The following is a 15,139-nucleotide window of genomic DNA, read 5'->3' as shown; positions in this document are numbered from 1 at the left end:
CTATGTTCCCCTATTTTTTCCTATTTTTTAGGGGTTTACGTAGTGCCGGGGAACATTGAAAAGAGTTGATGTAAAATTCTCAATAAAGTTGGTAAATTAAAAGAAACCTTTCTGTCAAAAAAACGCGGGGAATTTAAAAGGTGATGTAGCAGCTCTCGTTACGTATAATGTGATTGGCTCGCCATCCTAGCCAGAAACAAAAGACTAAATAATTTAAACCATGACTTAGACATAATAACAATAGCAGCTGCTTGCAATAGCAAACAATGGCAGGTTACGAGAGCTACTACACCACTGAATTTAAAGCCTGCTTGAATGATAACCTTCTGAAAGACTTTCTCAGTGTTGTTGGTAAGGATTCTGGGAGGTCATTTGCATGCTTGTGCAGCTGCCATGTTATAAGGAGGCAAGTAATTCAACCCAATTTCATCCTCTTTGTTTTCAAACAATAGTTTATAGTTTTACTAAGATGCCATCTCTTAAAAGAGAGTTGTATCTTTGTCTTTATAGTATTATTTTATTCAAACAAAGTTATATTTTTCAGACATGTTTTTTGATGGCTGTTAGAGTGGTATTCTTTACAAACAAATTCGTGTTTATACACCGCATAATTTTTCGGATATACTTAACGCGTTAACCTGTTCATGTCCACAAAAGGACAAGACGTAACTATAAATAACTATGAATAAACTTTTGAACACAAGAAAATTTAATTCAGTTTCTAAAGTGCTTAACGAAAGTTGACATCAACTTCCACTGCGCATCACTTTAATTCAAGGAAATACAATTTCAGACCAATTAAAAGTATTGTGAAGAGGTTTTGACGCCCAATCGCCTGGAGTTGGGTTTATTTTGACTACATTTATTCATTCGTTGTTGATAGTAGCTGTACTTTCTGGTATACATAAGTTTGTACAGAATTGTGTTAAGACTGAGAAAAAAGTGTAAATTAAATGTCTGTGTAGCCACAATGATGGTCGACACTGATAAGAGCAAGGGAGACGATGCAGTGAAAGGCTTAGAAAAAATAGGAGAAAAGAGGAAATTGTTGGCTGAAAAACAGCATAAACTGTTGGACAAGGCCATGTCGTCAACAACAAGCACTGCCCAAAATAAGAGCAAAGCTAAGGCTACCCAGTCTGTTAAAAGAGCCAAAAAATAATAAGCATTGGACTTTGTTTGTTTTATTGTATGAAAGACATTTGGTAACTCTGAACTTTGATGTTATATTAACTGTTTACAAAAAAAATTTCTTGCTTCTTATCTTCCTCAGTTTCAAAACTTAAAGACATCTCAGCAGAAAGTACTGTACGTCATGCAATTTGGTAGCTGAAAACTGAGTTTTCCTTGGTAAGAAGTTTTAACACTTGTTTCTGTGAAGGATGCAAGCTATCTTGTCTCTTAAATATTAAATAAGGCATTAGGTTGTGGAACAGAGCTGTTGTTGACTTTGTTAAGAGGGTAGACTTCAAAGAAAGCGTCCTATTTTGTTCGTATTTTTCTGACTATTTTGGAATGAGAATTCCTGTTTTTCCTATCTTTTGGCCCCTGTCTTTCCTATCTTCCTATTTTCTGAGTGTCATTTGCCACTTGACGCCCTGTAAGGGTTTTTTCCCCGAAGGTTTATTAGCATAGAGGTTCATTTAAATTGGGTATCAAGATACATGCACCTGACCAAAATGGGGCACTCTGATTGGCTGATAACGTTATGAATTATTAAAGAGTTTGAGAATAAACTTTCAATTTCGGATATTGGGTATCTGGCTTTCTGATTGGCTGGCTCAATAAACCGTAGTGACCTTATGTGGAACTGATTGCGTCGGTAGTTTTGTAAAAACGGAGACAACATCCTGTCGTTCTGTAATTAAAACAGTTCAGAATTTAATGAAAATTGAATAAAACATTTAATATTCCATTCGCGTCTATTAGGGACGCGTTCGATTGACCCTATTCCGGAATAAGAATACGTGGTGTGATGATTAAAACGGTATGTCTGGCGCGTTTCGAAGCAGCAAGGATAATAAAAATATGTTTAAAATAGCATTTTAACCGATGTTTGACCATTATAACGTGAATCTCCGTAAAAACGAAGGATTTCTAACTTATATTCCATGCATTCCTATTCCGGAATACGGTCAATCGAACGCACCCTACATATAAGACTGCGAGGTTACGCTCCTCGTTGGCTATTTACCATCTCATAGCCAACGCGTTCACATGGAATAATTGTTAATTTCAAGTGCGAGTTATAGACGAAATTGATCTTTCGTCTACAACTCGCACTTCAAATAAATATCTTTATTTTATTCATGATGAACTACATAGACGGCGGAAGTTAGCTGAGGTTGTTTTCCGGCCACCTAGATAGTCGAAGCTGATGACACCACTCTCAAGTGAACCTGGTCCAATGATCGTCGCAAAAAAAACGATAACAGGTTTCATATTTTCATTACATATTCAGGCGCTTAATTAATTGAGCTCGAGCTGAAAACATTACAACTTGGATGGGTTGTGTGTGGGTTCCTTACATCGATTCCAAGTCGGTGCTTCCAAACACAGCGTTATCACGGCATTGTCACTTTTAATTTAATCCCGTGAAAAGAGGGCCCTCGCCACGTGAGACGCTCTATTGCACTTTTATGGCGATAAAGGAAAAACATTGACACTACTCGAATAGGACAAGCAGACAAACAACCGGCTCTTTTCTGAAAAGGATTGATTTCCATTGTGTTATTCAGACTTGAACTGAAACTGACTTCACATCCACGAAAAAGTCGTGCATGGTATTACATCATATAGTGTATATTGACGGTACGGAAAAACAGGAAGATCGTAATTTCGAATTACGTATGCAGACTGCTGAAAGCAACTTGCACGGCTTTTACAATTATTAACACCTGCAACCTTCGATGGAATAAATTTTCCGGAATTGATGGAAGCAATCTCATACTGCTAATCAATGGTTCTGTCATTAAGCGAAATCATGAAAAATTGTCATTGAATATGGCAGTGAAATAGCACGGTTTCTTCAAAACAGAAAGTCGTTTCGAAGATTTGAGAATATACATCAAAATGACCGTCTCGGAGTTTTGTAAGCACAGTTTGGAGAGAAGGCTGCAACTTGTTTATCATCACAAAGGATTCTCAATCGCAATTTGTGCTTTTAACTTAGTCTTCTTCCTCATAGCAGTCCTTGGAAATATTCTCGTAATCCGAGCTCTGTTCAAGTCCTCGTCGATTCAAACAAATTTAAAGATGTTATTCAGTAGCCTCGCTTTTTCAGATCTGGCGGTAGGATTGTTCGCGCAATTCTCGACTTCTGCTATAACGACGGTTATTTTAAAGATGAAAATAGATGGAACTAACAACTTCGAATTCCTCTGTCCGGGCATTTTATCTGCTTATAATTTCTTTGCTTTCTTCCTCGCCTGTGCTTCGTTACTTACTGTAACAGCTATCGCTGTGGACAGATTGCTTTCGGTTTCCCTCCATTTGCGATATTATGAACTTGTCACGACAAGGCGGGTTGCAGTACTTTTGGTGTTATTATGGGTGATAAGCATCGCTACTGCATTCACATATATTTCATTAGTAAAACAATATAGGATAGTAACAGTGGTTGTTGAATGCATTGCATTTCTTTTTACATCTTGGGCATATGCAAGAATTTACAAAGTTGTGAGGCAGCACAGGATCCAAATCCGCTGCGAACTTCAACAAACAAGTGATCATTCAGTTAGAGCGGGCCTTCTACGACAACAGAAAAGCGCTTTAGATGTTTTCCTCGTTTACGTTGTTTTTGTTGTCTGTTATCTTCCTCACGTTTTTGTAAGCATAATCCCTCTGGTTGACAGCAGTTTTGCAGTCGGCTTGTATCATCACACCACAACTTCGCTCGTTTTTCTTAATTCATCGCTAAACCCCATCTTGTACTGTTGGCGATATAGAGAAATACGACAAAATGTGAGAAGTGCAATGCACAAAATACTGTTTTGCTTCTATTCGAGGCATTAAAAGGAAGATGGTATTGAATATAGCATAACTCAATGAAGAAACTAATGGAACCAGCCAAGAAAAGAAGCACCAGTGCCAGGGCTAATTTTGCACGCTCTGCGAGTGCATGCATGTACATTCTTATTGTACCACGTCTACCAACTGACCACTTCTAGTTTACAATCAAAGGTGAACTGTGAAGAAATCGTGGATACATTGCTTACAAACTGGGAGTTGTGTTGCGATCAGTTGCTTTCTGATCTTGTTAGGAAATAATGACTGAATTTGTGTTTGATTTTTTTTTTCTAAAAAGAATGCGTTATCATTGGCAGGCTACACCTGGTCTCGGTTGTTCAAAAGGTGGACAACGCTATCCAGCGGATAAACACTAGCAAAACCAATTGAGTTATCCAGTGGAGAGTGATTTATCCAGTGTCACCCTTCGAACAAGTGGGGCCAGGTGATTTTCAAATATCTGAAGGGCCCTCATCTTTGTAAACAGCAACGAATGCCTCAGTTTGCGATAAGTAAAAACACGAATTGTTTCCAAAACGTTTCAACCTTTCACGAAATCTGGATGGAACGGATCATGAAACATGCTGTATTTGATTGCCTTATTTTTATAGATGCAAAAGAACCAGGTGAAAATAATCGCCAACCGGTGTTTTCGGCCCGCTCCTTTAAACTTTGTACGAGGTTCTTAAAAGGCTATGAAGTAGAAGAGGACAGCCATTTAGCTAGGAAAGGGTGAATTCGTGTTGATTCTTGACGTAAAGGGAATGCTTCGCTGTTCGACTACAATAATGTGATGCCGAAAACATCTGTTGTGGATATTTCTCAACTTTGTAAACACAGCTATCGAGAGCTTTTAAGCCCATTTAAGCACCTTTTGCTTTTAAACGTGTTCCTAGTATACCTTATAACGGTATTGAATATTGACCAATAGAATGATCAAATAATAACAAACTAAAAGAGCGATTTTGCTTTAGGTGAATATAGTTGTCACTGTACACGGCAATCTCACACCGTGCTCCTTTGCTAATACGAGTACACATTTGAACCAGGCCGATCGACGAGCAAATGTCCGACTCGCATTCATTTTTAACACACATAGCAGACCCCTCATAGCACAGTGACAACTTTAGTCTTCCACTGAGCAGTGGCTAGGTAACACACGCTGACTGCAACGAGTATCAATCCCGTCGGAAAGAAGAAAACTTAAAGAATCACCGTATTACGTTGCGGCATTACTTCGGAAAATGAAACGTCGGAAAATCGATATTGATCGTTGCCATATCGATTTGAATTCAACTGAGTTAGTGACAAATTGGCATATCTTGAAAAAATCGATATTGGTCGTTGACTTATCCATTAGTTTACGTCTGAATGAGTGAGAAATTTGGGTATTCTTACCCCTAAAGATAATCTTTGTTTATACGCTTCGCGTATGCACGACCAAAAAACCACGCATGAATCGCAACCACGTGAAACAGCAAATGGTGTGCTAGTGTTTGTCATACAGGAGAATCTTTGTAGTCCCTGGTTCAAGTTCCCAGCTGCACTTGCAAATAACCGACTGGTTTGCCTTCGGCCAGTCGGGATTCTTAACAGTGGTTGTTGTTCTGTTCCGTCGTTTCGTTGTCACGGTTTCAGTGGCCCTCTGATCTAAAGCCCCTATGGGGAGCGGTCAATTAAGTATGTATTGTATTGTATCTCTGAAAAATTTGAACCTAATAAAATATATAGATTTAGCCAAGCCTAAAAGCGGAGCTCCCCCCTCTAACCCCAGAAAGCAAATTATACACTCTTGTTTTTTATAAAAACGCCTAATTTTGGAGCTGAGGCTGAAAACGTTCTTAAAGATGTTCTTCATTTTTCATGGTATATTTTTTTAATAACTGAGATCTTGCGGACGTGACTAAGAAACCTATCAGAGTGCTTGCTTTGATGGTGTTGAATTTTAATATTTTGTAACGATGTTAAATAAGAACTGCTCCTAAACTGAGATGTGTGTCTTGCAATAAGAAAAAGGGGCGGACCCAGGATTTTTTAATGGGGTTGGTTGATGCATTCGGCCACCAAACTATACGTTAATATAATTTAAGTTGTCCGAATTTGTCCCCAAATTTGGCGATTTAGGAAGGACAGATTGGAGACTGTAACAAACTCTTGAAACGACACGAAATAAAAGAAGTAGAAGCTAATAATACACCTTACTAACATAGTCGGCCAAACGTGTAGACGCCGTCATTCGTCTAGGGTGCAGCGTCACAAATTTCTGACAAACCACACTTCTATCGATGGTAACTGCATTTGCATGCATGGCGATGACGGCCAAATCTGAGAGACGTTCGATGGTCATTGTGTTGCGAAGCCAACTATGGATCCTCCGAATACAAAAAAATGACCTTTCCCTCCTCCGTGCTCCCCATAGGCCAGACGGCGAGAATTTTTAGAAGTTCCCTCACGTTTGGAAAGATGTTGTCAGCGTGCTGAGACCGAGATGGATCCATCGAAACAGGTCACTTTCGAAAGATGACGGCAGTAGAATCAGATGGTCTCACTTCTCAATCCCCATGCAGTACTTGCGCAAGTTGTTCTGTGGAATATTGAGACATAGAAGTGATTACTTGAGGAATAAGAGCTCAGAGCTCATAATGTGCCCTCCTTTCCTTGCTGAAGCGAATTTTGAGTTCTGAACAGATTACGTCAAGGAAAGGTATTGCCACCGTTCGTTTCCAGTACTGTGCAGCTGACTCTGATGGGAAGTTTTCTCGATTTCTTTGTCTACTGCAAACACGTGGACGTTCTTCAGACCCTCCTATATACCACTTCTGATAGACTAAGAGCTTTCTGGTACATGCGTTGAAACCATGCGTAAATCGCATTGCGTATCTCTGTATAGGACTTGATAATTTCTTCAATTTTCTGGAAACCAAAGTATACCTCGGCAAACCTTTCTTGCAGAGCAGTGACAAGTAGTCGCATCGGCTCCAGCATCTCTTTAGCACAAACAAAGCTGAAAATATGTCCAAAGCTTATCATACTGTGTCGCAGTCAATTTGCCATCGCCTTAGTTTTGGCCTCCCAGCTCCATTCTTCGTTGCTTGGAAAAAACCGGACGTCATGATTTGCGGGTACACATATTTCATCAAGTGTGATGACAATGTTTTCGTACAAATCAAAAGTTGTTTCAAATGTGGAGTGCCTCTCGATCCACCTCGTCTTACACAATTTTTTCAGCTTGCGCTTCTTATTCTCTGGGGAAAGGGCGTCAACTACGGTCGTTAAGAATTTCTGTCGCTTTGGTGAGTTGTCAAAAAAACTGAACAATTGATGGCAAGAAATCTATCATGTTTTGAATTGAATTTATTTTGCAAGCATGGCATATAACAAGGTTGATCGAATGAAGGCAGCAACCTTGATACTCTGCATTAGGTGGGTCCTTAGCTAGCTCAGCTTGAATGTCAATTAAATGCTTCTGTACGCTGTTTCTGATCGCAATTTGGCTTCACAAGGTTTTTGCTACCCACGTATTTCTATATTTTTCGGAACCCATGCACTCGTATTTCAACCCCTTCCTGGATCCACCCCTGAAGAAAACCATCGTTATGTATACCAGAAACCAACCCATAAGGGTTCAAACTTGTAGCGGCCCCTTGTGTTCTGGGAAACAAGCTTATGAATATTCAATTTGCTAACTGCCATATTTTGAATAACAAGAGCGAGGGGTTTCCAAATATGGGACTTAGCGTTGAAACACTCAACCAGTCAGTTTGAGCTCAATATTCGGAAGCTGTGAACGCGCGTTACACGTTTCAACCCTTATGGGTTTCTGGTTTTACTAAATATGACCTTAAGTATTTGGGTTAATTTACATTTCTTTGCCTTTATTTCATGATTTCATTCAAAATACAAACACCAAAGTAAAAATGTTCTCAATCGACTCAGTCTCAGGCGCTGTTACACTGTGAAATGCTTCGTGCAACTTGTTCCGCCACAATGTCGCCAAAACATTTGCGAGACAAGTTGCACGAAACATTTCACCGGGGCGCTTATACGTATTTCCGCGCTGATTTCACAGTGTAACAACGCCTTTAGCCTGAGGAGTGTTCTTAATACGTTCTTATAATTTTGGTTAATCTCAGCCTCAACGTTCTTATAAAAAAGGTTCTTATAAAAAAAGAGCAGATAGTGTTTACGGAAATAGTTATGCTTCTGCACAAAGTACAAAATTAATCGTCATTAGTGTGTACAATTTACAGTAGTGATCAAACAGATCAAACACCTGATCATGAGCCAACAGCATGCAGTAAAGCCTCATTTACACTAACAAGTTTTCTTTGGCAGTGTAAATATGGAAAAATATGACAAGTTATTCCTTGACAAGTGCCTTTGTTCAAAACTAGCGTGCTGACTTGTCAAGGAAAAACTTGTCAAGGACGATATTGCTAGTGTAAATTACTTGTCAAGTGCACTTGTGAAGGAAACTTGTCATATTTTTCATTTACACTGCCAAGGAAAACTTGTCAAGGAGAACTTGTTAGTGTGTACAGTCGGCAAGTTTTCCTTGACAAATGCACTTGTCAAGGAAAACTTGCTAATGTAAATGAGGCTTAAACAAACAAGCTTTGCAAACAATAACCAACAATTTTAATCAACAACTAAAGCTAAAATTACATGGACAGTAATCTCTTTCACAACATTTTCCGTTTGACTGTCACTCTTTACTCCCTCTGTGTCGACTCTCACTTTATTTCAGAACAATAGCAAAAATCGTTACTCATTAAAAAGTCAACCTAAAGCTCGCTTACTTGACGGCAATTTCACATTTAAACAAAGCAGCTGACAACTGGACAACCATTTGACACAAAAAGCCTATAAATGTGATTACTGAAATATGTCAGAATCTCTGTCAACACTGAATTGCAAACGTTTTCAGGCCTTCTTCGTTTTTTTTTTAGCTATTTTTACAAAATATGTAAGGCAGCGAGGCATAAATTAAGAAGGAAAACATTACCTGAAAGCTGACCGTTGTAAATAAGTGTTTTGGCTCTCGCTCTATTTCTCTTAGCTTTACGTTGATTTTCATTGAAATTTTCTCTTCTTCTCCTTCCTCGGCTTCTCTCGAGGATTTCTTCGCTTAAATTGCTCAAATTTCGTCTCCTCTTCTCTCGTGCTCTTTTCTTTTCTTTAATCTTTATTCTGTTCCTCGTCACTAAGGGCCGATTTACACGATACGATTTTGTCGCATGCGACAAGCTCACGACAGGCCTACGACACGACTTACGATTGTCGCAGCGTTTTAAAACATGTTTTAAAATGATACGACATTTTTTCTGACGTACACAACAATTGTAAATCATGTCGTGGGCCTGTCGTAAGCCGTTGTCGCATGCGACAAAGTCGTACCGTGTAAATCGGCCCTAAGTGATATGATTTCCCGCCATAAAAACGCGGGTTGCCAATGCACCGCTGCCACACGATTTCCCGCCAAGGAAAGTTGCCCGAACACTCCCGTCCCCAGAGGCTTTCCTTCCTCCCCACCTCCACCCCAACAGTCTGTACGGGCGGACGTAAGTGACGTCACAACCAAATAGATTACCCAAAAAATATTACCCATGGTGCTCGCTGGCGCGCTTCGTGCGGCTGAGCTCCGCTAATAATAAGTAAGAGATAAATACTGAGAACGGAGGTATTTATCTGACTTATTTTATGATTTTATTTCGGAGCAATTGCAGAATACCCGGCCCACCAAATCAACGCGGTCCGCAGTCCCGAAGTCGATGAATGAAAAGAAAAGTGTTAAAGGGCAAGCTTCTAAACGAGTGCTTTCTTCTTCACACGATCTCGTGAAAAGTGTAGTTAACCGAACCGCAAAATAAAAGCTAGCATTTTACGAGAATGCTAATGAGAATGCTAATTTGGTGGGCCGGGTATTCTGCAATCTAGCCTTTATTTCTGATAGATTATGGTAAAATGTAAAAGACACCTATTTTTCTTAATATTGTAAAAACTAAACTGAATTTTCCGCTGCTGTTGTTCCACCCATACTACTATGATTAAATAATTCAGATATTTGTTCAAGGGAACAAATACTGGCAAATTTAACAGTTCACACCTTCGAAGGATCGAAACGAAGACAATGGAATTGACATAATTGTGGGATTTTCACAGGATTTTGAAAAAATAGACTTTTGAAAAAGTTCATGGCATAACGGCGTGATTTTCACAGGTTTTTGAGAAACGACAGACTTTGAATTATTTATGGTCCGCAAGGGACTTGACTTTTTTTCCGTTTCTTTAGTCGTTTTAATTTAATTCTTAACCATTTTTTTCCTATGCACCAGTAGTCTGTTCATGCATTCCTGTCACGGACACCGGCGAGGAGTTCTTCATACGCAAAATTGCGAATTGAGCATTATTACGCAAACAACAGTTCACCTCAACTCTGTTTTGTTCAGCTGTATACGTAGGAGAAATGTTCGTCCCGGTGTACCGAGTCTGGAGTGGCGAAAGACGTGTTTTACTTGACTCCTAGACGCCAATTCAAGTATTTTGATGAAAATAGCTTAATAAGATTTTTTTGCACATTTTGCAGTTTGGGATTGAAATTATCCAGTGGGTTAAGGGGGCTTCGAGCTTCGAACAAGTTTCAATGCTTCAAGTGACGCTGTTATTAGAAGGATCGGCACCACAACGTTGTATCATGTATTGGCAATATTGTGGTACCAAATGAAACACGAATTATTGCTGAACAAGATGCAGTTATTATTGTGACGTAATATGTCACCGTGGCAACGGGCAAGCCCTGTAAAAACACCTTTATTTTGTTTTTAGTTGCTTCAAGAGAGTATGATGGTAAGAGAGGTAATCCCTCATATTGGCCCTGTTCCCATCGTAATCCCTCTTAAGTTATTTTTAGATCTCCTGCGAGATCAGGTATTCCCACGAGGGTTAACTGATTGGCCAATCATATGTCCCCATTTTTACCAATGTTGACAGCTGAGCGAATTCCCACCCAATGATTGGTAAAAATGGGGACATATGATTGGATATCAGTTAACCTTCGTGGGAATATATCGAATATATATATATATATATATATATATATATATATATATATAGAGATATATATCTAAGAATATAAGAGGGATTACGATGGGAATAGGACCAATATAGGGGATTAACTCTGTTACCTTCATACTCTCTTGGTTGCTTATATCTCAAAAACGAATTCGGTGACCTCCATTTTTTTATTTCTGAAAGGTAATAAGAAGGGCATGATGAAACTTTCTGCAAAGTTTTAAAAAATTCTGTGCAGTGGATTCAGAGCCACTTTAATTGTGTGGTTTTTTTAAGGTAGCTCTGAATCCTCAACACATCATTTTTTTTTAACTTTGCCGAAAGTTTCATCGTGGCCTTCTAGTGACATTTCAGCAATAAAAATGGGGGTCACCAAGTTCGTTTTTGATATGAACAACTAAACCCAAAATAGAGGGTGTTTTTGCTGGGCTTTCCCGTTGCCAAGGTAATTTATTACATCACAATAATGATGACATCTTGTTTGGAAAAAATCGGTGTTTCATATGGTACCATAACATTGCTGTTACGTGATACAGTGTTGAAACGTTATTCGATCTAAACCGAGAGTGTTCTTAGTGTTGAAACCCATCAAAGACGCTGGAATCGAGGGTCAATTTACAAACCTCAGCCTCCGTGCAAGAATAGCAACCAGAGGGCTGCAGAAAGGAATTCCATACAAGTTTTCGAGAGAAAATTGAAGTTTATCATGAAGCGCACCGGGCATAGAGATGTTAGGTCTTTGCAATAATATCAACGCTCTGAATTTGGACGCGCTGCTCTTAATCAGTGTCAGTTTGATAATTTTAAAACACTTTATAGGTAAATTGTAACACGTCTTTATTGAAATAATCAGAATTTCATTTTTTGTTGAGAAGAGAAGGCGATCGATGAAAATTTATTAGCCTTAATTTGTTTTTGGGTTGTTCTACAAAATCCCTCATTCGAGGGATTTATCTGTATAAATCCTTTTCAATTTAATTCATCAGCCCCGCTCTTTCCTGGTACTTTTTACATTAGGTGTGTAAGTTAAATACCGGTCGTTGAATGACAAAAGAAAATGCGCCAACCATGAAATAATACCAGATAATCTCTGCGCAAAGAGTCTTTGAAAATCCCAATTTTTGCAAAGAATGTATTGAATCATAAACTTATTAACGCATTTTCCTTCCAAGAATTTTTTAGTTTTTGATGGCTAATGATTGCCTAGTTGTCAAAGCCAAAAGGCTGAAAATGGGATAATTAACAAAGTTTAACAAATTCTTTTACTTTTTAAGTTAGTTTGTAAAAGGCATGATGCCTTCATCATACCTTCTGTGAGCAACTCGTATGTTAGTGAAACCACAGTCAATGCACTTTTCCATTTTTCTGAACAGGAAGTTATTTTCAATAATCAAGTACGTTCTCATTGTAATAGACCATATTCGTATTCTCAGTATTGGACTGGAACTATCTTGCAATGGAGGCTCATGCGGGGGAATATATTAAAAAGTATTTGCATTTGAAAAGATTCTCCCGCATTAGCCTCCATTGCATGCTAATTTCAGTCCAATACTGAGAATACGAATATGGTCCATTGAATACCATATCGTTATTGAGCTGGAACAGGAGGTTATTGTTGCAGTCATTGAGGTGGAATTTTAGAGCTCCTTATTTTGCAATAAAGACCACCTGTTCCAGTAAGTGATCTCAATAATGACCTTCTGTTTCAACTGGGTAATCACAAAGGTTTTGGGAAAACGAACCAAATTAAATAGCCTTTATTGTCCTTTGTTTTTACAGTGCCTAGTATGTTTGCAAGATAGACTTGAAGATTGCAATCTTGTTCTAGTTATTTTTAATCGTTATATTACAATTTCCCTAAAGGACCTAAATTTGGAATGTGCACACCACCAAAATTTTCTACACAACTGGTTGTTTTCAATCTCACTGTCCTTGAACTATTTTGGAAACTCTTACTTGTTGTTCATCCGTCTCTCTTTGGTAACTCTGAGAGGTTTTTGATAGTTTTTTCTTGGATGTTTTTTAGGACAGACTGTACAGCAAGCTCAACCAAATCTTTGTCTTTGCTCATAAAAAAGCGGCGTTGTTTCTCCTTCTCACAGTTCACTGTCAGTACAAAGAGTAAGGTAAGAAACTAAATCGCTGAAGAAAGACACAAGGCGCCACAAAAGGAATCTTACCTTTTGCGGCTGGAAATCTCCTCAATGATCACCAAACTAAGGCCACCACTCTAAAACATGTCAGTGATATCGATTGCGTCAACCAGAATTTTCTTTTCTTCAAACACTTCAAGAGACTGTGAAAGAATATGGTCGAGTCCATCGTCTAAATCAAGTTCCCCTCTTTGGTTTTGGTTCACAGCCTGTGACAGCAAATCATCATGGCCGCCCTCCATCATCCCAAACGAACGCTTTCCGAAATAACTGAACATGTTTGCTCACAAGCAACGTCCACCACACTGTAATGAAACTTAGTTAAAACTCCTTGAGAAAAGGCAATTAATTCATATAGAAATGAGTAAAAACTCTAAAATTACCCAGACTTCCTAGCGACTGATACGCTTTCAATGAAAAGGTGCATCGTATGGAGGTATATCTATGACAAAATTCAATGATCAGTATTTGAAATAAAATCGTCCAAATCATGAATGCATCAATCCAAAGCTGAATGGCAACAAGCCGATTCTGCAAATGGCCATCACGGAAAGAGGCATAACGCAAATAGCCATAACGCAAACAGCCATAACGTAAAGAGGCATAACACAAATAGCCATAACGCAAACAGTCATCACGCAAAAAGGCCTAACCTAAAGAGGAATAACGCAGAGGCATAACGCAGCAAAGCAGAACGCAAATATTCATAACGCAAAAAGTATAACGTAAAATAGCCATAAGGCAAAGGCCCTTTGAAGAATGGAGACTAGCTGTGTACTCCGTAAATAATTTCAGCTCTAAAAAAACGTCAATTGATTGTTCAAGGGAAAGAACATATAATCGCTATCCAACTTTTTCTTCCTGTTTAAGTTATGCCTCTGCGTTATGCCTCATTGCGTTATCCTTTTTGCGCTGCGGCCATTTGCGTTATGCGTCTTTGCGACATGCCTTTTTGGGCGATGCCTACTTCTGTCATGGCTGTTTGCGTTATGGCTATTTGCGTTATGCCTCTTTTGCGTTATGGCTGTTTGCTTTATGGCTTTTTGCGTTATGCCCCTTTCCGTGATGGCCATTTGCAGAATCGGCTTGTTTCCATTCAGCATTGGATTGATGCATTCATGATTTGGACGATTTTATTTCAAATATTGATTATTGAATTTTGTCATAGATATACCTCCATACATCGGAGCTCAGACATTATCCTTTACTCAGTTCAACATGGATTGCAACAACATTGTTCTCGCTTTTGAAAGGTTTAAGGTTTCAAAACAAAGTGTAAACAAGGACGTCAGCAAAGATTCCCTTACAAGCACGAAAATTCTCTTATTGAAACATTTCTCTCTCTTTTGAGAAGTCGCTCTCTATCTTGAGCTAACAGGCAAGGAATCAGCTTAAATTAGACAAGTATCTTTGATTTTTTTGGAAAAACGGAAATTTCGGCGTGGCTTTCAATGCCAAACGCTAAATCTCTCAAGTTCATCGACTCTGTGATAACGCTATCTGCAGTGATTTTCATACTAATTAAATCTCGCACAGTCAAAATTTTCCTTGTGATTTAAAAGTCCGAAAATTCTTACCCTTGCTACTTTATCCTCTCTTATTCCAGCTTTATTAAGTACGTGTGTGATAATCTGACCTGTTTTTGCAGCGTCAATTTTGCCTGAGGATATAACCGAATGTCAAACGACTGTTACAGTAGCCTAGAAATGAAAGTACTGATTCTCGAGTTTTAAAATAGTCATAAAATCTCGGCCTGAAGTGAAGTTTGCTTGAAAATTTGTAATGTGGCTAACTGAAACACGATCTTTCCATATCTGCAATTCATAGCGATACTCACCATCCCATCACCTATTGTCATTAATGTGCTTCGGAGTTTTGTGAGCACTATTTGGAGATAACCTTGCAAC

General features: G+C 38.7%; 1 long non-coding RNA gene across 1 annotated transcript; it reads left to right on the top strand.

The window, feature by feature from the left end:
- Positions 1 to 272: 272 nt before the first annotated feature.
- Positions 273 to 13,196, top strand: LOC137993658 (uncharacterized). The gene is made up of 3 exons (XR_011121903.1): positions 273 to 406; positions 1,274 to 1,350; positions 13,106 to 13,196. It is a non-coding gene; the product is annotated as an uncharacterized lncRNA (long non-coding RNA).
- The last annotated feature ends 1,943 nt before the right edge of the window (positions 13,197 to 15,139 follow it).

Source organism: Montipora foliosa, chromosome 2, assembly GCF_036669935.1.
Source record: "Montipora foliosa isolate CH-2021 chromosome 2, ASM3666993v2, whole genome shotgun sequence".
Taxonomy (NCBI): domain Eukaryota; kingdom Metazoa; phylum Cnidaria; class Anthozoa; order Scleractinia; family Acroporidae; genus Montipora; species Montipora foliosa.
This window is presented reverse-complemented; position numbering and strand designations above follow the sequence as displayed.